The sequence below is a fragment of the Phoenix dactylifera genome, chromosome 10 (genome assembly GCF_051530095.1).
Source record: "Phoenix dactylifera cultivar Ajwa chromosome 10, Ajwa_hap1_PhDact_Kaust_v1.1, whole genome shotgun sequence".
In the NCBI taxonomy this organism is placed as follows: domain Eukaryota; kingdom Viridiplantae; phylum Streptophyta; class Magnoliopsida; order Arecales; family Arecaceae; genus Phoenix; species Phoenix dactylifera.
This window is the reverse complement of record NC_143199.1, coordinates 14,031,537-14,053,671: the sequence shown is the minus strand read 5'-3', so window position 1 is coordinate 14,053,671 and position 22,135 is coordinate 14,031,537. Positions and strand designations below refer to the sequence as shown.

Below are 22,135 nucleotides of genomic sequence, written 5' to 3'. Positions count from 1 at the left end.
ATTTATTAATTATTGTTATAGCCGTTAGGAAAATGAACACCACGGGAGAGCCTTGATCTGTGGAAGCATGAACTCCATGTAATTTGGATTTATGAGAGGGTGACATGTGTCTTATTAATTGGATCATTATTGTCTTGATGTTCTATTCCACTTCACGTGAATCTATGGAATCTCTCTCGCTCTCTGGGCATTTAGTCCTTGGTCTGAATGTGACAAAGACTATTTGCCATTCTCTTGGCTTCCAGATAAAAGACAACGCTTCCCAACCATGGACTTGTGTTGAAGAACAGGGCATGGGTTATAATAAAATAGCTAAGAACATATTTTCCATGCATATACTAGGTATCTAGCATCACAAAAAGTAGAACTAGAAGGCAGTAATATGGAAAGTATCGACAATCGTAGTTAGTGATTGACAATCAGTAGATGACAAACACACTCTAAATCACAAGATTTAACATAACAAGGTGAAAGAGATGCTCTCTTACTATAATGAAGCCGCTGCTTTCAGCTCCCATCCTTGAGCCTGTTTATCAAGGCATCCAGTGATTTCTTCTTTGGGTTCTGTTTCGAACCCCTTGTACCAAATGTTGAGAACAGCCTATCTGACGAATCTCTGAACTTCTCAGATATTGTGGCTACCTTCTTGCAGTCCAGCTTATTGTAACTCGTCTCCCGGATCACTGGGTTCAAGAAATTCTCTGGGTGATTGCTCATGAGCAAATTAACCAGTTGCCTTGCTTCCAATAAAGGCATTTTCAGTTCGCTTGCACCCGAGTCCTCAGTATCTCCAAACAAATGGGATTGGTTATCAGCAAATGATTCAAAAAGCCTCAAGTCAGCATCTATTCCTGTCACAGCATTTGCATTAAACCTCTTGACTGAATCACTAAGGACAAGCCCCACGATCTTTTCAGATACCTGGGCGAGGACCCCATAAAGCACCCGCCGGAGGACTGGGATGGGCAGTATCTGCTGTGCAGTGGAGGCCAAGGTCTCAAGGTATATAATTACCTCATTCGCATACTCATTCCCATTTGGAGGCGGGTCGTCAGCCATCCAGCTCACAGTGTCGGTCAAGATCATAAAATCATCGAGCTTGGCCTCAAGCAAGCGCAGCAAAAGCTCCTCAGCCGCATCCCGAGACTTTTTCTATCACGCCCCGAGTCCGAGGCGCGGCAGACGCCGCACACCCGCACGGCGGGCCGCACAGGCATGCAAGGCAACTAATCATATCGGAGCAATCACGGATGTTCAAAACTTATTTAAGGGTTAATCACAGATGCTTAAAATTAACATAAATAATTAAAATCTTTCAAAAGCAATCTTACAAAATTTCAAAATAACATTTGCTAAATTTAAATATCCAAACTAATCTAACTAAAATGCCAATAACTGAAGAAATTATCGAAAAATCTAACGCACTCCCCAATCCTATGCGATCAAGCCTCTGGATCTGAAAAATATTGAAAATAAAATAACGAGCTACACTACCCCAGTAAGCAACAAAATACCCCAAAGTAGGGTCAGAGCATATCAGATCAAAATACAGGATAATTAAAGTCTTTGTTTTACTATTTTCAAAACTTATTATCATTTTTTCAAAAACTTTGATACCAGAATCTCAACATGATAGGCTACGACCACGTAACCCAGTGGCATGGGTTGCACAGAGTGCCAGAAACCACTATTGTTAGTCACCGGTGGCAACGGTATTCAGAAACTACTATTCTAATCACCGGTGGCGTGGCGTCGAAACCGGTTTCTCACAGATTACAAGTCGACAGGTCCAACGTATAATCCCCATTGGCGGGGCCAGAACAGAACAGATCATAGCCATCCTGAGAATGCATATATATAAAAATAGATTTCATAAATTATCTAGTCATAGTTCACGGATTTCAGAGCATATAACATGATTTTCAAATAAAATTTAACATGCCTGACCAATTTACTGAATACAAAACATATGTCAAAACTTAATCAGTTTATCAAATAATTTATAAATCACACTTGAAGTGTTAAGTTACTTACCTCTTCTCGCTTAATCCCTACTTCAGATAGGCGAATCAGGTTCACCTGTTTAAATTTAATTAATTTCTTGTTAATTTCAGAATTAAGCAAAATCCAAAAATAATACTATTGGACACGGCCCAACAGGGTCCAGAGTTGGCCCATAATGGGCATGGCCCGATAGGGCCCATATCGGACACGGCCCAATGGGCCCGCATAGACTCGGCCAAATAGGGCCCCCGAAGTTGGTCTCTAATGGATTATTTATGTAATACAATTCATTGCAGAGACTAATACTTAATTATAGGGTACTGTTCTATAATAAAACTTTACTGAAGGGACCAATCAAATATATTTGGGGATCCTTATGTAATAATCTTTCTTATAGGGACCAAACATAAATTACAGAATACCCTTTTGTGAAATAATATACTGTCAAGGGCTTATCTGCAAAATTTCATTTATTGGCTAAACGGGTTCGGGTTTTGGGTTCTGGTTTCGGGTTTCGGGTCTGAACTGGATTTCGGATTTCGGGTCTGGATTGGGTTTCATCTCTTTTTTTTTGTTTTCAGGTTCCAACTGGGCCCAAATTGGGCCCACAGTGAACTGGGCCTTGGCCCAGTTCGGCCCACATGGGCCTTCTTCTTCCCCAACGCCCCCCCCCCACGGCAGGGGAAAACCGAGAGGGAGAGCGGAAGAGGAAGGGGGCGGCGGGGCGGCGGAGGCCACCCCTCGGTTGACGGCCAGCTGGCCGCCATGGCGGCTGGCGGCCGTTGCGGTGGCCAACAAGGAGGAAGAGACAGAGAGTGGTCTCGGTTTGGGGCCAAAATAGAGGGGAAAACCAAGGGTTAATGGCAACAGAACGAAGACAAGGAGGAGGGAAGCTCACCGGCGGTCGACGGAGGTAGTTGAGGATGATAGTGTTATTTTGATGATTAACAAGCAATAATCAAGAGTATGTTACAAGTTAATTCGATACTTCATTTATAAGTCTGTTACTCTCATTATATTCGTATAATAAGATAAAGATGCATTTCATTATTTATATGGATGAATCTAACCTTGAGTTGCAGCAAAGTGTGGATTGAGTCGACCCCAAGGTTGATTGGGTCGACCCCGGCACATAAAGAAAGCATCTGGCACACTTCTGCAAAAATGGCACGGATGAACAGTAGTTGGGTTGACCCAAGGAAAGCATGAGTCGACCCAAACCTCAAGCCAAAGACTCAGGAAAATGGTTCTCTGGAAATACTGAGAGGGTCGACCCAAGATGAAGTTGAGTCGACCCAAGCTTGAGTCGACCCAAACACTGAGAGGGTCGACCCAAAGACAATGACAGAATACATAAGAGAAAAGGTTCTCTGGAAACCCTGAGAGGGTCGACCCAAGAAGAAGTTGAGTCGACCCAACTGAACCTTGAGTCGACCCAAAGAAATGTTGAGTCGACCCAAGTGAAGGAAGGCTGAATTGCAAGTTTCTGTGGTTCTGAGAGGGTCGACCCAAGGAAAGGTTGAGTCGACCCAAGTGAAAGTTGGGTCGACCCAAGGACAGGTTGAGCCGACCCAAACACGGGCAGAAGCATAACGGCTAGTTCTGCAGAAGTACTTTTTGTCCTTTCAACAGTGAGTAACGGCTAGTTTTTGAATTCTAACCATTGGGGCTTGTCCAATGGATGAAGAAAACTATTTAAAGTGGCACTATTCATTAGAGAGATCATCCTTTTGCAAAATATCAAAGAGTACACAAGAAAGACAAAGTGCCCTAATTTTCTTGATCCAAGTGCTTCATTCAAGAGTCAAAAGAAAGTGGTTGAGCAGATTCAAAGAGTCATTAAGAGCTCCATCCATCCTTGAAGAGTGAAGCATCCTTGACAAAGAAGAGAGAAGTCACATCAAGCGATAACTATTCTCTAAACTCTTCTTTGTAGATTATATTGTTATATTTGCTCATCTAGGAGCTTAAATCTTCTTACTTTGGTTATTAAACTACTTATAAAGGTTAGTTGGTTAGCCCGCAAAACCAACGGTATAGGTTGATTGGTAAACCCGTAAAACCAATTGTAAAGGTTCGTTGGTGAGCCCGAAAAACCAACATAGGTTCGTTGGTGAGCCCGTAAAACCAACATAGGTTGTTGGTAAGCCCGTAAAACCAATATAGGTTGTTGGTAAGCCCGTAAAACCAACATAGGTTATTGGTAAGCCCGTAAAACCAACATAGGTTGTTGGTGAACCCGTAAAACCAATTGTGAAGGTTCGTTGGTGAGCCCGTAAAACCAACATAGGTTGTTGGTGATCCCGAAAATCCAAAGTGTAAAGGTTTTTGGATTGTGAGCCCAGAAAACAATCCAACTGTAATCCGCGGGATTATAGTAAATTTCCAAGGGGTCGCTTGGGGAGTGGACGTAGGTGCTTAGGAGAGCACCGAACCACTATGCTTCTTGTTGTTTGTATTGTGATTTGTTTAATTCTACTAACTCATCAATTAACATAAGTAAGATAGTTAAAATTAAGAGAAACTAATTCACCCCCCCTCTCTTGGCTTGTCACCTTGGGCAACAAGTGGTATCAGAGCAAGGTGCTCCAATAGTACTTATTGATCTCACAATCAAGAGTTAAAGATCATGACAACCCAAGTGGGATGTTCTATGAGTGAGGGGCAATCTACAAATAGACCTCCTCTATTTAATGGCACAAATTACACATACTGGAAAGCTAGGAGGATATTCATTCAAGCTTTAGACTATGAATTGTGGTATATCATTACTAGAGGACCTCACACATCCACAATTAGTATAGAAGGCACTATCATACCCAAACCAGAAATGGATTGGAATGAAAGTGATAGAAGATTAGCACAATTAAATGCAAAAGCAATTAATGTACTTTACTGTTCATTAGATGTAAGTGAATTCAATAGAATATCTACATGCATCTCTGCAAAAAAAATTTGGGACAAACTTGAGGTCACACATGAAGGGACTAATCAAGTTAAGGAGTCAAGTTCGGAAGAGGAAGATCATCAAGAGACGGCCCAAATATGTCATATGGCCAATGACGATGAGGTAGATTCTGAACTTGAATGTGATTTTACTGTTGATGAATTACATGATGCATTTTTAGAACTTATGGAAGAACATAAAAAACTAATCAATAAAAATAAAGTTCTAAAAGAAGAAAATCAATCTCTTATCAAAGATAAGTTAAAACTATCTCATAACTATGAAACATTAAGTAGGAAACTCACAAATGAAACCAAGAATCTAATTGCTGAAAATGTCAAGTTAAAAGAAGATGCTGAAAAATATAAATCCTTAGTAGATAAGTTTACACTTAGTTCTACCAAATTAAATATGATTCTTGATAGTCAAAAAGCTGTATATGATAAGGCTGGATTAGGATATAAAACAAATAGGAAACAAAAATACTTAAAGAACATTTTTGTAAAAGCTAAAAATGAAAATATTACTTGTCATTGCTGCAATAAATTAGGACATAAAGCATATGAATGTAACTATAGAAAGTCCAGTCAAAACAAATTGAGTAATAATCATAAGCTTAAATTCAAGAAAGTTTGGGTTCCAAAAGGAACATCAAGTACTAACCCTAAAGGACCCAACATAGTTTGGGTACCTAAAGCTCTTTCTTGATCTTTATTGCAGGGGTGTCTTGCAGCTAATAAAGTGGAAAAACGATGGTATCTAGATAGCGGCTGTTCAAGACACATGACCGGTGACGTAGATCAATTTGTCACCTTGGAATCTAAGAAGGGTGGAGTAGTAACCTATGGAGACAATGGAAAAGGGTATATCATTAGAAAGGGTAAAATTTTCATTACTCCATCTACTTTCATAGAAAATGTCTTATTAGTTAAGGGTTTGAAACATAACCTACTTAGCATAAGTCAATTTTGTGATAAAGGGTTTAAAGTCACATTTGAAGGATCTGTATGCATAATCACAAATCCTAAAGATAATAGCATTGTACTTGTAGGACAAAGGCAAAGAAATATTTACATGGTAGATCTTCATGATTTAGGCAAGAAAAATGGATTATGCTTAATTACTTATGAAGAAGCTGAAAAAGATACCAATTGGATAAATGCCATGCAAGAAGAATTAAATCAATTCAAAAGAAGTAATGTATGGACATTAACTGAAAGACCAAAACATAACTCTGTAATTGGAACAAAATGGATCTTTAGAAATAAATTAGATGAAAATGGGTTAGTTATAAGAAATAAAGCTAGACTTGTAGCTAAGGGATACAATCAAGAAGAAGGGATAGATTTTGATGAAACATTTGCTCCTGTAGCAAGATTAGAGGCTATTAGATTACTTCTAGCATTTGCATGTTTCATGGATTTCAAATTGTATTAAATGGATGTAAAAAGTGCATTCTTAAATGGTTTTATAGAGGAAGAAGTATATGTAGAGCAACCTCCTGCTTTTGAGAATCATAAATTGCCAAATCATGTGTTTAGATTACATAAGGCATTATATGGATTGAAGCAAGCACCTAGGGCTTGGTATGATCGATTAAGCAAATTTCTGCTAAATAATGACTTTAGTAGAGGAAATGTAGATAAAACACTGTTTCTCAAAAGAAAGGGCGAAAATCTATTAGTGGTACAAATATATGTGGATGACATAATCTTTGGTGCCACAAATGATACTCTTTGCAAAGAATTTGCTGATTTAATGCACGGAGAATTCGAAATGAGTTTGATGGGAGAACTAAGTTTCTTTCTAGGATTACAAATCAAACAAACTAAAGAAGGTATATTCATTCATCAAACTAAGTATACAAACGAAATATTAAAGAAGTTTGGGGATGAAAATCATAAGGAAGTAGGCACTCCAATGAATCCTACTAGCAAGCTAGACAAAGATGAGAAAGGAAAGAGTATTGATATTAAGCTTTATAGAGGACTAATTGGATCCTTGCTCTACCTTACTGCTAGTAGACCAGACATCGTGTTTAGTGTAGGAATATGTGCTAGATACCAATCAGATCCTAAGGAGTCACATTTAAGTGCTGTTAAAAGAATCCTTAGATATTAAGAGGAACTACGAACATAGGATTATGGTACTCAAGAGACTCCTGTCTAGATTTGCTTGCATACTCAGATGCTGATTTTGCTGGATGCAAATTAGATAGGAAGAGCACTAGTGGAACATGTCAATTCTTAGGAAACAACTTAGTATCATGGTTTAGCAAAAAGCAGAATTCAGTGGCACCGTCAACAGCTGAAGCTGAATATATAGCTGCTGGCAGTTGTTGTGTTCAAGTACTGTGGCTTAAGCAACAACTAGAGGACTATGGAGTTAAGCTAGATAACATTCCTATTAAGTGTGATAATACTAGTGCCATCAACCTCACTAAAAATCCGGTTCAACATTCTAAAGCCAAACACATAGAAATAAGATATCATTTTATTAGGGATCATGTGCAAAATGGAAACATATGTATTGAGCATATATATACTGAAAAACAATTAGGTGACATATTCACAAAACCCTTGAGCGAAGATAGATTCTGCACGCTAAGGAGGGAATTAGGCATATGTGATCCTTTTTATTGAAGAGATATAAAAGGGAGCAAGCAGTCTCATGATACATTCCTCCCATTTCTAAAAACCCATGGAACATGAGTCAAACTTGTCATCTATAGATTCCTTACTCATGTATCATTGTCCCAGAAAGAATTTGTAAGGATTGGAAGCGAGAAAAATTTTTAGAAGCGAAAAGGAAGAGAAAGGAAAAATTTCTGAACTTGGGTCGACCCAACCCAAAATAGGGTCGACCCAACGTTGAGTCTGTTGTCGGCGCCCCGCACCGGAACCCACTCACACCAGCGCCGCCACCGACGTCGGACAAGCAAGAGAGATACAAACGGATAAGCACTCTCTCGCTCCCTCGACTCCGGACTCAAGGATCACCTCTTCGCTCCGCCTACGAAGGGCAAAAGATTACCCCGTGGTATCAGTAGGGTAAAACACTTGAGCACCGCAACGGATTATCAAAGATCAAAGGAAGAAGAAGGAAGAAAATAGCAAAGCAAACACAAAAAATGTAACGAGGTTCGGCTACAAATAGCCTACGTCCTCCACCGCTCCAAATCTCAATAAGGATGAACTGATTACAGAGATAGCACACACCCGAACGATCACAAGCGATCGATCTACAAGAGATTCACACAGAATTCCCTTTGCACAAGAAGTAGGATCCCAATCCTCTTCTTCTCTAGAACCCTAGCCTCACAAACAAGAGTCTCTCTCAAATATACGGCCAATCACCCTTTCCCTAGGGCTCTCATGAGTCCTATATATAGTCTCAAGACCTTCAGATGATCATAGCCGTCGAAACGCCACCAAAAACACCAAAAGAAAATCGTCCGTACGATTTTTCGCGAGCCCGAGTCGACTCGGCTGAAGTCCGAGTCGACTCTGGCACGTCTGAACAACTTCCAGTTTAACTGGCACGATCTCGAGTCGACTCGACTATATCTCGAGTCGACTCGACGATGCTCCGAGTCGACTCGACTATAGTTCGAGTCGACTCTGACAGTCCAGACAGAAACATGGTTTTTGCGGCTTTCTCCTCTCGGGTCGACTCGACAGACCTCGAGTCGACTCGACTGTTCCCGAGTCGACTCGACTGAAGCTCGAGTCGACTCCGACAGTCCGCCAGACAGAAAACTATGCAGAATTGATTTTCCTTCAATTCTCTTCATCACCAAAGGTCTCCACATACCCCAACAATCTCCCACTTGGAGACCTTGGGTATATCCTCTTGTTACTTGGCTCTCCTCTGTGCTCCCACTGAAACTAAATCATCCTAGTGAAATAGGTACGATGCCTCCTCAACGTCTTCAAGCATGAAGACCAGCAGAAGCTGAACAACTCCTCAGCTTCTCCACCGTGACGACCTTCGTCAACATATCTGCAGAATTCTGACTTGTATGAATCTTCTCCAACTTGACGAGTCCCTGCTCGAGCAATGACCTCACGAAGTGGTACCGTATGTCAATATGCTTCGTCCTTGAATGGAAAGCTGAATTCTTTGCCAGATGAATTGCACATTGACTATCTGAATATAACATGCAATCCTTCTGTTCCTTCCCAAGCTCCTTCATCAAGCCTTGAAGCCATATTAGTTCCTTGCACGCCTCTGTGGCTGCCACATACTCCGCCTCCGTAGTCGACAATGCAACAACTGGTTGCAACCTGGAAATCCAACTGACGGCTCCACTGCCCAAGGTGAACAAGTACCCTGTCGTGCTTCTCCTGCCGTCCAAGTCCCCTGCCATGTCTGAGTCCACATAGCCCTGTAACCGGATCTCAGAACCTCCATAGCACAATGACATGTGCTCAGTGCCTTTCAGATACCTCAGTATCCATTTGACTGCGCGCCAATGCTCCAAGCCTGGGTAGCTCATGAAGCGACTCACAACTCCCACTGCTTGAGCAATGTCTGGTCTCGTACACACCATAGCGTACATCAAGCTCCCCACTGCCGATGCATACAGGATTTTTGACATATTGAGCTCCTCCACCCGCGTCTTCGGACTTTGCCCTTTTGAGAGCTTAAAATGGGCACCCAGCGGTGTGCCAACAGGTTTGGCACCCTCCATGCAGAATCTCCTGAGTACTCGGCTGATGTACTCCGCCTGAGATAGTCTGAGGATATGTTTAGACCTATCTCTACTGATCCGCATCCCAAGGATCTGTTTTGCTGCTCCTAGATCCTTCATTGCAAATTTTCTTGACAGCTTCAGCTTCAATTTTGCAATCTCATGCATGCTAGCTCCTGCAACTAACATGTCATCAACATACAATAGCAAGATAATGTAAGATGTACCGAAGTCCCGGAAGTAGCAACAGTGATCCTCCTGACATCTCCTGTATCCTATCTCAAGCATGTAACTATCGAACTTGAGATACCATTATCTGGGTGCCTGTTTCAAACCATAGAGGCTTTTCTTTAGTTTGCAGACTAAGTCACCCGTGCCAGCTGCAATGTATCCCTCCGGCTGCTGCATATATATCTCCTCATCGAGATCTCCGTGGAGAAAGGCCGTCTTCACATCAAGCTGCTCTAAGTGAAGATCCTCTACTGCCACCATGCTCAGCACCGCTCGAATAGTACTCATCTTGACTACAGGAGAAAAGATCTCTGTGAAGTCGATACCTGCTCTCTGCTGAAATCCTTTTACAACCAGCCTGGCCTTGTATCGCTTCTTCCCGCCTTGCTCTTCCTTCAGCCTGTAAACCCATTTGTTTGACAGTGCTTTCTTCCCCTTGGGCAGATCCACCAAATCCCACGTTTGATTCTGCTCCAATGACTTCATCTCATCATCCATGGCCAACTCCCACTCCTTCCTGGTATCAACCTCCAATGCTTCCGTGAAGCATTCAGGTTCGCCATTATCTGTGAGCAGCAAATAACTAAGAGTCCCATCATACCTTTGAGGAGGCTTCGCATGAGTACTACGAGTGGACCTTCTTAGTTGTGGAGGGGGTGCCAATGCTTCAGGTTCTTGCTCTGACTGAGTCTTCTGACCAGAATTTGTAGACTCCTCTTCAGGATCCACAAAACACGGCTCAACAGGTTTTGTTTCTGATTCAGTGCTCTGCTGTATTTTCTCATTGAATACCACATCATTACTACGAATGATCTTCTTGTGTTCGGGATCCCAAAGCCGGTACCCAAACTGTTGACCTCCGTATCCAACGAAAATACACTTCTTTGATTTGGCGTCTAGTTTGCTTCTTTGACTGGAATCAACATGGACATAACTGGTACAACCGAATACTCGTAAGTGCGCCAAATCAATCTTCTTCGCTGTCCATGCTTCCTCAGGAATCCCAAATTCAAGTTTCTTTGATGGCCCTCTGTTGATCAAGTAGGCAGCAGTGTTAACTGCTTCCGCCCAAAACTGCTGTGGCAATCCAGCATGTATCCTCATACTCCTGGCACGCTCATTAATTGTTCTGTTCATCCTTTCAGCAACTCCATTTTGTTGTGGTGTTCCTGGAACTGTCCTTTGCCTGACGATCCCAGCATCTGCACAGTAGTCCTCAAACTCCCTGCTACAATACTCACCACCGTTGTCCGATCTCAGGCATTTCAACCTCTTTCCTGTCTCGAGTTCTACCATCGCCTGCCATCTCCTGAAGACCCCAAATACCTCTGACTTGTGCTTCAAGAAGAACACCCAAAGCTTCCTGGTAGCATCATCAATAAAAGTAACATAGTACTGAGATCCACCAATGGAAGAAACTGGTGCAGGCCCCCACACGTCCGTGTGCACGAGATCTAGCTTTTCTTGCTTCCGAGGTTTACCTTCTTTGTTGAATGAAACACGCTTCTGCTTTCCGAGAACATAATCCTCACAGAAGTCCATCTCAACACTCCTGAGACCCTGCAGCTTTCCCAACTGGTGCATCACCTCCAGTCCCTGATAACTCATGTGCCCAAGTCTACAATGCCATAACTTGGTGTCCACATCTGCTGCAACAACTCCAATAGAGTTCTCCGTGCCGTTGGTGACATAAAGTGTCCCAACCTTCTTGCCACTAGCCACCGTCAACGAACCTCTGGATATCTTCCACTGATCAGCTGTGAAAGTAGCCTTGTACCCCTGGCTCGCCAACTGTCCAACAGAAATCAGATTCCTCTGCAGTTGAGGTACGTGCCGTACGTCCTCAAGCTCAAGTGAAGATCCAGAAACCAACTTCACTTCCGCGCTTCCCCTTCCTTGTATGGTGCAAGGCTCTCCATCCCCTAGGTAGACTTTGCCAAAGTCTCCCTTCTCATATCCTCCAAGAAGCTTCCGTTGGGATGTAGCATGGAAAGACGCGCCCGAGTCTATCACCCAAGACTCGTCACAGGTAGACAAAGATAGAACGAGGGCATCCATATCACCGTCTTCAGCAAGATTTGCCAGATCCTTGCTGACTCCTTCGGTGTGGTCGCCTTGCTTCCCTTTAGGAGATTTGCAATCCCTCCTAAAGTGCCCCGTCTTCCCGCAGTTCCAGCACTTCGCTCCCTTGTTCTGAGGTGCTCGAGACCTGCTGGATCTCGACTTCGAGTCGCTTCGAAATCGACCGTCCTTCTTTTGTCTTCTCCGGTCAGAGGTGTTTAGTGCACTTCCAGACGACTCCGTAGCTCCAGAAGATTTCCTTCTTGCTTCTTCACTCAGAAGCACTCCCACAACGTCATCAAAAATCAACTTCCCCGTTGCCGAAGAGTTGCTCACCGCCATCACCAGGCCCTCCCGGCTATCAGGCAATCCGGAGAGGATTAGCAATGCCCGAATCTCATCGTCAAAACTAATCTCCACTGACTCCAACTGGGCCGTGAGTCCATTGAACTCGTTGAGGTATTCTGCTATGCTGCCGCCATTTTTCATACGAAGATTAAACAACCTCTTCATGAGAAATACCTTGTTTGATGCTGAGGGTTTCTCGTACATCCGCGACAATGTTGCCATCAACTCCATCGTCGTCTTCTCGTTTTTGATGTTGAATGCCACTTGGGATGCAAGTGACAATCTGATGGTGCCGAGCGTCTTCCGATCGAGGACCTCCCAGTCTTCATCGGACATCTTCTCTGGTTTCTTTGCTCTACCTCCAAGAGGTAAATAGAGATCCTTCTGGTAAAGGTAATCTTCTATTTGCATCTTCCAAAACCCGAAGTTCGTGCCATTGAACTTCTCAATTCGCAACTTCCCTTCATCCGCCATTGCAGAATAACCAATAGCTTTGATACCAATTTGTTGTCGGCGCCCCGCACCGGAACCCACTCACACCAGCGCCGCCACCGACGTCGGACAAGCAAGAGAGATACAAACGGATAAGCACTCTCTCGCTCCCTCGACTCCGGACTCAAGGATCACCTCTTCGCTCCGCCTACGAAGGGCAAAAGATTACCCCGTGGTATCAGTAGGGTAAAACACTTGAGCACCGCAACGGATTATCAAAGATCAAAGGAAGAAGAAGGAAGAATATAGTAAAGCAAACACAAAAAATGTAACGAGGTTCGGCTACAAATAGCCTACGTCCTCCACCGCTCCAAATCTCAATAAGGATGAACTGATTACAGAGATAGCACACACCCGAACGATCACAAGCGATCGATCTACAAGAGATTCACACAGAATTCTCTTTGCACAAGAAGTAGGATCCCAATCCTCTTCTTCTCTAGAACCCTAGCCTCACAAACAAGAGTCTCTCTCAAATATACGGCCAATCACCCTTTCCCTAGGGCTCTCATGAGTCCTATATATAGTCTCAAGACCTTCAGATGATCATAGCCGTCGAAACGCCACCAAAAACACCAAAAGAAAATCGTCCGTACGATTTTTTGCGAGCCCGAGTCGACTCGGCTGAAGTCCGAGTCGACTCTGGCACGTCTGAACAACTTCCAGTTTAACTGGCACGATCTCGAGTCGACTCGACTATATCTCGAGTCGACTCGACGATGCTCCGAGTCGACTCGACTGTAGTTCGAGTCGACTCTAACAGTCCAGACAGAAACATGGTTTTTGCGGCTTTCTCCTCTCGGGTCGACTCGACAGACCTCGAGTCGACTCGACTGTTCCCGAGTCGACTCGACTGAAGCTCGAGTCGACTCCGACAGTCCGCCAGACAGAAAACTATGCAGAATCGATTTTCCTTCAATTCTCTTCATCACCAAAGGTCTCCACATACCCCAACAGAGTCGACCCAAGAAAATTCTTGAGTCGAGCCAACGTCGGGACCCCACTGTTAATAAGGGGACCCGTGAGCTTCTAGGGCACTGTTTACCCTTTGTCCTCTTCCGAAAACCTTATTCCCCACTCTCCAATCTCCTCCAATCATCTCCAAACACTAGATTACTTCAAGATCTTGGAGAAATGGGACCCAAAGGAGCCGTAGCCAAGAGATCCGGGAGAGTCTCACGGATCCAACGTGAGGAAAGAGATGCTACGGAGCCATCTACAGTGTCTCCACAACATGAGACACGTGTAGAGCCACCTCCTCCTCCCTCCCCCTCAGTACAACTTGCAAAGTTTGCGGGGAGACCGGTTACAACGGGGAGAAGGATCCATTCCGAGTTCTTTGATCAAGAAGGGTTCTATTTGGGGGAATGGATCCGAAGGCAAGGTTGGGAGTATCTTTGCTCCCTAGATGTGGTGATCTATCCCGGACTAGTTCGGGAGTTCTATGCCTTCCTCAAAACTAGGATGGGAGGGCTCATTTCGGAAGTTCGAGGAGTTAGAGTTCGAGTTTCCGAGGAGAGTTTGAGTGAGTTGCTTCATCTCCCCTGCGAAGGAGCAACTCCAGAAAAGCCAGAAAACAAGATGAGAGCCCTGCAGTTGATACTTGAGAATGAAGACTTCGACTTTTCGGAGAAGGTAATAGCGAGCTCTCTTTCTGCAGAAATGAGGTTGTTGCTCAGCATCATAAATAGGATTCTATTTCCGAAGAGCGGGAGATTCGATCTCATTACAGAGCGAGATCTAGTAGTGATGGAGCATATTATTTAGGGTATTCTCCTGAATCTCCCGGCCATGATACTGAGGCAGATGAGGAAGGTGATCTACAACTCCAGAGTATCCCTGCCTTATGGTATGATACTCACCTTGATCTTCCGACAGCACGACATATCTGTCGAGGGGGAGATCTCCAGACATCTGCTTCATACTGATACATACACTGCACGATCACTTATTCGCATGGGCTATGAGAAAGTAAACGGGCAGTGGGTTCATACTGGAGTAGGGATTCAGGGTGATGCACCAGATATTGGAGACCCTATCCCTGAGGATGAGGAGCATATGGATCATCCTACTGCACCTTCAGAGGCTGGACCATCGTCATCTGTTCCTGCGGGAGATACAGATGAGTTCTGGAGTAGGATGACAGAGCTTATGTCAGCTCAGGCGAGGACTATCACTGATGGGCTGACGAGCAGATTAGACATCATGTCTGCTGAGATCAGTGATCTGAGGGAGCAGATAGGAGCTCTACGGAGAGAGAGAGAGACTCATGGACCATCTGTGCCACAGACTGCTTAGTCAGAGATTTCGGTACAGAGTCATCCAGCTCATCGTGCTCCACGCCAGACTCAGTCTCATCAGGCTCGACCTCCCCTCGCCACGTACACTAGGAGGATGAGGACTAGATCCCAGCCATTAGATACTCCCTAGGCTGATATTAGTATTTCTGTTTAGAGCCTAGGATAGGTATCTAGTTCTCATATGTATTTTGTGTTTATCATGTATTTTAAACTTTGATTGAGGAACATTGTATTTGTTTTTGTTTTTGGCATTATTGTACTAAAATGTTCCTATTTTGATCAATGAAGTTTGAATGTTTATTATTTATTGTATCTATTCCCATGCACCTATTTGATGATAACAAAAAGGGGGAGAAGTAAAGAAAGAGAAATAAGTTGTGTAAGAAAAGAGAAATAAGTTGTAAAACAAATTGAAAATTATAATGGGAAAGCATATACATTTAAGGGGGAGCAATTTGTAACAATGAAAATGATAGCAATTTGTAACAATGAAAATGATCAAATCCAAAATTTCAGAATTTGGCACATAGAATTTCAGAATTTGGCACGCACCTTTCACACCTCGATACATAACCTGAAACTCATACTTTATCTCAAATTTTTGGAGTTTCATCTTTAATGAAATATAAATGAAAGGGGGAGCAATTCAAAAAGTCAAATTGGAAACATTTGAATGATATAGGGGGAGACTTCACTCTCATATTTGAAAAGCTGAAATTCAGCAACTTGAGCCCTTTTAAAACTGATTTTAAGATAAGTATCAATAGGCTCATACTCTATATTTTGTAATCATCAAAAAGAGGGAGATTGAGGATGATAGTGTTATTTTGATGATTAACAAGCAATAATCAAGAGTATGTTACAAGTTAATTCGATACTTCATTTATAAGTCTGTTACTCTCATTATATTTGTATAATAAGATAAAGATGCATTTCATTGTTTATATGGATAAATCTAACCTTGAGTTGCAGCAAAGTGTGGATTGAGTCGACCCCAAGGTTGATTGGGTCGACCCCGGCACATAAAGAAAGCATCTGGCACACTTCTGCAAAAATGGCACGGATGAACAGTAGTTGGGTTGACCCAAGGAAAGCATGAGTCGACCCAAACCTCAAGCCTCTCAAAGACTCAGGAAAATGGTTCTCTGGAAATACTGAGAGGGTCGACCCAAGATGAAGTTGAGTCGACCCAAGCTTGAGTCGACCCAAACACTGAGGGGTCGACCCAAAGACAATGACAGAATACATAACAGAAAAGGTTCTCTGGAAACCCTGAGAGGGTCGACCCAAGAAGAAGTTGAGTCGACCCAACTGAACCTTGAGTCGACCCAAAGAAATGTTGAGTCGACCCAAGTGAAGGAAGGCTGAATTGCAAGTTTCTGTGATTCTGAGAGGGTCGATCCAAGGAAAGGTTGAGTCGACCCAAGTGAAAGTTGGGTCGACCCAAGGACAGGTTGAGCCGACCCAAACACGGGCAGAAGCATAACGGCTAGTTCTGCAGAAGTACTTTTTGTCCTTCCAACAGTGAGTAACGGCTAGTTTTTGAATTCTAAGCATTGGGGCTTGTCCAATGGATGAAGGAAACTATTTAAAGTGGCACTATTCATCAGAGAGATCATCCTTTTGCAAAATATCAAAGAGTACACAAGAAAGACAAAGTGCCCTAATTTTCTTGATCCAAGTGCTTCATTCAAGAGTCAAAAGAAAGTGGTTGAGCAGATTCAAAGAGTCATTAAGAGTTCCATCCACCCTTGAAGAGTGAAGCATCCTTGACAAAGAAGAGAGAAGTCACATCAAGCGATAACTATTCTCTAAACTCTTCTTTGTAGATTATATTGTTATATTTGCTCATCTAGGAGCTTAAATCTTCTTACTTTGGTTATTAAACTCCTTGTAAAGGTTAGTTGGTTAGCCCGCAAAACCAATGGCATAGGTTGATTGGTGAACCCGTAAAACCAATTGTAAAGGTTCGTTGGTGAGCCCGAAAAACCAACATAGGTTCGTTGGTGAGCCCGTAAAACCAACATAGGTTGTTGGTAAGCCCGTAAAACCAACATAGGTTGTTGGTAAGCCCGTAAAACCAACATAGGTTGTTGGTGAACCCGTAAAACCAATTGTGAAGGTTCGTTGGTGAGCCCGTAAAACCAACATAGGTTGTTGGTGATCCCGGAAAACCAAAGTGTAAAGGTTTTTGGATTGTGAGCCTGGAAAACAATCCAGCTGTAATCCGCGAGATTATAGTAAATTCCCAAGGGGTCGCTTGGGGAGTGGACGTAGGTGCTTAGGAAGGCACCGAACCACTATACTTCTTGTTGTTTGTATTGTGATTTGTTTAATTCTACTAACTCATCAGTTAACATAAGTAAGATAGTTAAAATTAAGAGAAACCAATTCACCCCCCCTCTTGGCTTGTCACCATGGGCAACAATAGTGGGTCTCGGCCAAGGGAGGCTCGATCCGGTGTCAAGCAGCGGCGGCGGCGACGGCACTTTCCGAAGAGGAAGGAGATCTCGAAACAAGGGAGGCTCGGGTGGTGGTGGTGGTTGGCCGAGGCGGCTCGCCGGCGACTTGGGAAGTGGGAGTAGAGGAAGGAGAGGAAGAGGAGAGGGAGGAGAGGAAGAAGAGGGGGCTCGGAGGTGACCGATTGAGGAGAAAATGGGGGTTTTTATCAACCCCTCGTAACGGCTCTTCGCCGCAAAAATTGCGGCGGTCAAGCGCGATCCACGGCCGCGATTGGCCGCGGTGTGATCGGAGGGGGGGGGTGCTGCGGGATGCCCGCGGTGCCTTGCCCCAAATGTCCCTGGAGGAGCCGGAGAGGATCGCCATCGGGATCCTCTGTCCGGTTCCTCCCATATCAGGATTGGGGCTGAAGTCTGCTGGGGCTGCCGACTTCAGCCCTGTATCTCACATTTTCTCCTCCTTAAAAAAATTTCATCCTCGAAATTTAAGAGATCTAGGCCTTTCAAATTTAGAAATGCTCAACCCATTGAATAATAAAAATCCAAGATCTCATTCTCCTCGATAAAAATCAGTGTGATAGATAACTTTGAATCAATTATCAAAACTTTCATATAAACTCGCAAGATTAGTACTAGATAAGTGACTAACTGAAATCTCAGATTGAAAGTATCATCTTGATGCATGTTCACTCGAGATCGGATCAGGATCGATTCACAACATGATTGATTAAAAGTAGTTGTGTTTGGGATAGAACTTGAAATGAAATAGATCTCATACACTTTCATGGTAGTGTGCTGATCGCTCAAAGGATGATAACCAACCTTAGAATCAAATCATTATATGGCTAGTAATGTAATTCACAAAATGAACATGTACTGATGATCATTAGATAGCAACAGTCTATCTCAAAAATGATTTGCATCAAATAACAAAAGCAAGTCTGAGAAGGCAAAGTATTGATACCATGATTCAATATGCCACAAAGCTTTTAACTTGAACTTATAAATCATAACATGGGAGCAGATAATGCATGGTTTATTCAGATACTTAACAAATTAGACCATATTTGATCAACAATCAACTAACCCGAGTCATGATACGCTCAATTATTGTTATTATTATTTTCTTAGCATACCCAAAAATAGTAGAGTCTATCCAAGAGATAACATAATCATATCATGATTGACCTGAGAATCAATAGTATTCACCTTTTCTTTACAAAATCTTTCATTATTGAACAACATAGTCTTTCATAATAACATGTTACCAAAACACAGTTAATATTTTTGACCAGTTTAAATTGACTCAGTCCATCATACTTTCGCTGCGCAACTTTGATCAATATTCTCCAAAATTTCTTCATGATCCCAGATCATCAATATTTTTTTTTATAATATCCAAGCAAAATTTTATCCTTGCTTCCCAAGTACACTAGGTTATGATTAACACTTGAGATGGTTGTCGTATTTGTACCATCATATAATCAAGTAATCATATTCTAGATCCAAATTTGAACTAAGCCAATTCTAGTTTTCCTTGACAATTCCATTATATAAGTTGATATTTATTCCAAGCTTCGATAATTAAAAGATTCTAGATTAACTTACTCAGGAGCTTACTCAATCATCCCGAATCTTTTCTTTTAGGCTAAACTCATTTGGGCCTCTCATGATATCCCACTTGCATTTCACATATGGTGATACAAAATCCATAATCAACTCATGGCCATGATTTATAAATATTTAACTCACAAGAATCTAATAATCTGGTTTAAAGATTTACAAGAAATTCTACAAAGATATAAGCTCTATGATTTTACTTATATATAACAATTTCATGTTTGATCCATATTCTACATATTTTAACCTCGAAGAATCTCATAAAATCTCTTAAACTTTCCGACGAATTCTAAAAATCCTAAAACTTAAGCTCCGTCTGACTATTTCAAACACAATTCCTAGGAATCGGAAACCTGAACTCTGATACCACCAAATCTATCACGCCCCGAGCCCGAGGCGCGGCAGACGCCGCACGCCCGCATGGCGGGCCGCACAGGCGTGCAAGGCAGCTAATCATATCGGAGCAATCACGGATGTTCAAAACTTATTTAAGGGTTAATCACAGATGCTTAAAATTAACATAAATAATTAAAGTCATTCAAAAGCAGTCTTACAAAATTTCAAAATAATATTTGCTAAATTCAAATATCCAAACTAATCTAACTAAAATGCCAATAACTGAAGAAATCATCAAAAAATCTAACGTACTCCCCAATCCTGTGCGATCAAGCCTCTGGATCTGAAAAATAGAGAAAATAAAATAATGAGCTACACTAGCCCAGTAAGCAACAAAATACTCCAAAGTGGGGTCAGAGCATATCAGATCAAAATACAGAATAATGACTGAAATAAATCATAAATAACTTTGTTTTACTATTTTCAAAACTTATTATCATTTTTCCAAAAACTCTGATACCAGAATCTCAACATGATAGGCTACGGCTACGTAACCTAGTGGCATGGGTTGCACAGAGTGCCAGAAACTACTATTGTTAGTCACCGGTGGCAACGGTGTCTAGAAACCACTATTCTAATCACTGGTGGCATAGTATCGAAACTGGTTCCTCACAGATTATAAATCATCAGGTCCAACGTATAATCCCCATTGGCGGGGCCAGAACAGAACAGAACAGATCATAGCCATGTTGAGAATGCATATATATAAAAATAGGTTTCATAAATTATCCCGTCATATTTCACGGATTTGAGAGCATATAACATGATTTTCAAATAAAATTTAACATGCCTGACTCAAGTTACTGAATATAAACATATGTCAAAACTTAATCAGTTTATCAAATAATTTATAAATCACACTTGAAGTATTAAGTTACTTACCTCTTCTCGCTTAATTTCTACTTCAGATAGGCGGATCAGGTTCACCTGTTTAAATTTAATTAATTCCTTGTTAATTTTAGAATTAAGCAAAATCCATAAATAATGCTATTGAACACGGCCCAACAGGGTCCAGAGTTGGCCCATAATGGGCATGGCCCGATAGGGCCCATATCGGACACGGCCCAATGGGCCCGCATAGGACCGGCCAAATAGGGCCCCCAAAGTTGGTCTCTAATGGATTATTTATGTAATACAATTCATTGCAGAGACTAATACTTAATTATAGGGTACTGTTCTATCATAAAACTTTACTGAAGGGACCAATCAAATATATTTGGGGATCCTTATGTAATAATCTTTCTTATAGGGACCAAACATAAATTACAGAATATCCTTTTATGAAATAATATACTGTCAAGGGCTTATCTGCAAAATTTCATTTATTGGCTAAACGGGTTCGGGTTTCGGGTTCCGGTTTCGGGTTTCGGGTCTGAACTGGATTTCGGATTTAGGGTATGGACTGGGTTTCATTTCTTTTTTTTTTGTTTTCAGGTTCCAACTGGGCCCAAGTTGGGCCCACAGTGAATTGGGCCTTGGCCCAGTTCGGCCCATATGGGCCTTCTTCTTCCCCAATGCCCCCCCACGGCAGGAGAAAATCGAGAGGGAGAGCGGAAGAGGAAGGGGGCGGCGGGGCGGCCGGAGGCCACCCCTCAGTCGACGGCCAGCTGGCCGCCATGGCGGCTGGCGGCCGTTGCGGTGGCCAACAGGGAGGAAGAGACAGAGAGTGGTCTCGGTTTGGGGCCAAAACAGAGGGAAAAATCAAGGGTAAATGGCAGCGGAACGAAGACAAGGAGGAGGGAAGCTCACTGGCGGTCGACGGAGGTAGTGGGTCTCGGCCAAGGGAGGCTCGATCCGGTGTCAAGCGGCGGCGGCGACGGCACTTTCCGAAGAGGAAGGAGATCTTGAAACAGGGGAGGCTCGGGTGGTGGTGGTGGTTGGCCGAGGCGGCTCGCCGACGACTTGGGAAGCGGGAGCAGAGGAAGGAGAGGAAGAGGAGAGGGAGGAGAGGAAGAAGAGGGGGCTCGGAGGTGACCGATTGAGGAGAAAATGGGGGTTTTTATCAACCCCCTCGTAACGGCTCTTCGCCGCAAAAATTGCGGCGGTCAAGCGCGATCCGCGGCCGCGATTGGCCGCGGTGTGACCGGAGGGGGGGGGTGCCGCGGGATGCCCGCGGTGCCTTGCCCCAAATGTCCCCGGAGGAGCCGGAGAGGATCGCCATCGCGATCCTCTGTCCGGTTCCTCCCATATCAGGATCGGGGCTGAAGTTTGCTGGGGCTGCCGACTTCAGCCCTGTATCTCACATCTTCAATGGGAACTCCTTCCTGCCCCTCTCGGCAATGCGGAGGGGGATGCCAGAGAGCTGTGCAGCATGGCGGAAGAAGAAGTCACAGGCCCGCTCCATCACAAGCATGTTGGCAGCTACTTGCATGGTTTGGGACACACCGGAACCCTCCAGCCTCAACAAGGCGTAGGTGATGGCACCATCGACGACCTCCCCAAGGAGGCGGTCGAGATACTTCTTGACAATGGGGTAGAAATCAAGCTGGCCATCGTGTGACATGAAGCTGACCGAGTCCTCAATGAACGACCGGACGATTCGACAGAGGTCAGGGACAATGGATCGCCCACGGGATCGCCCGCG

The 22,135-nt window shown here is 43.2% G+C and overlaps 1 pseudogene; it reads right to left on the bottom strand.

Annotated features, from left to right (window-relative positions):
• Positions 1-39: 39 nt before the first annotated feature.
• Positions 40-21,712, bottom strand: LOC103721846 (exocyst complex component SEC15B pseudogene; annotated as a pseudogene).
• Positions 21,713-22,135: the final 423 nt, after the last annotated feature.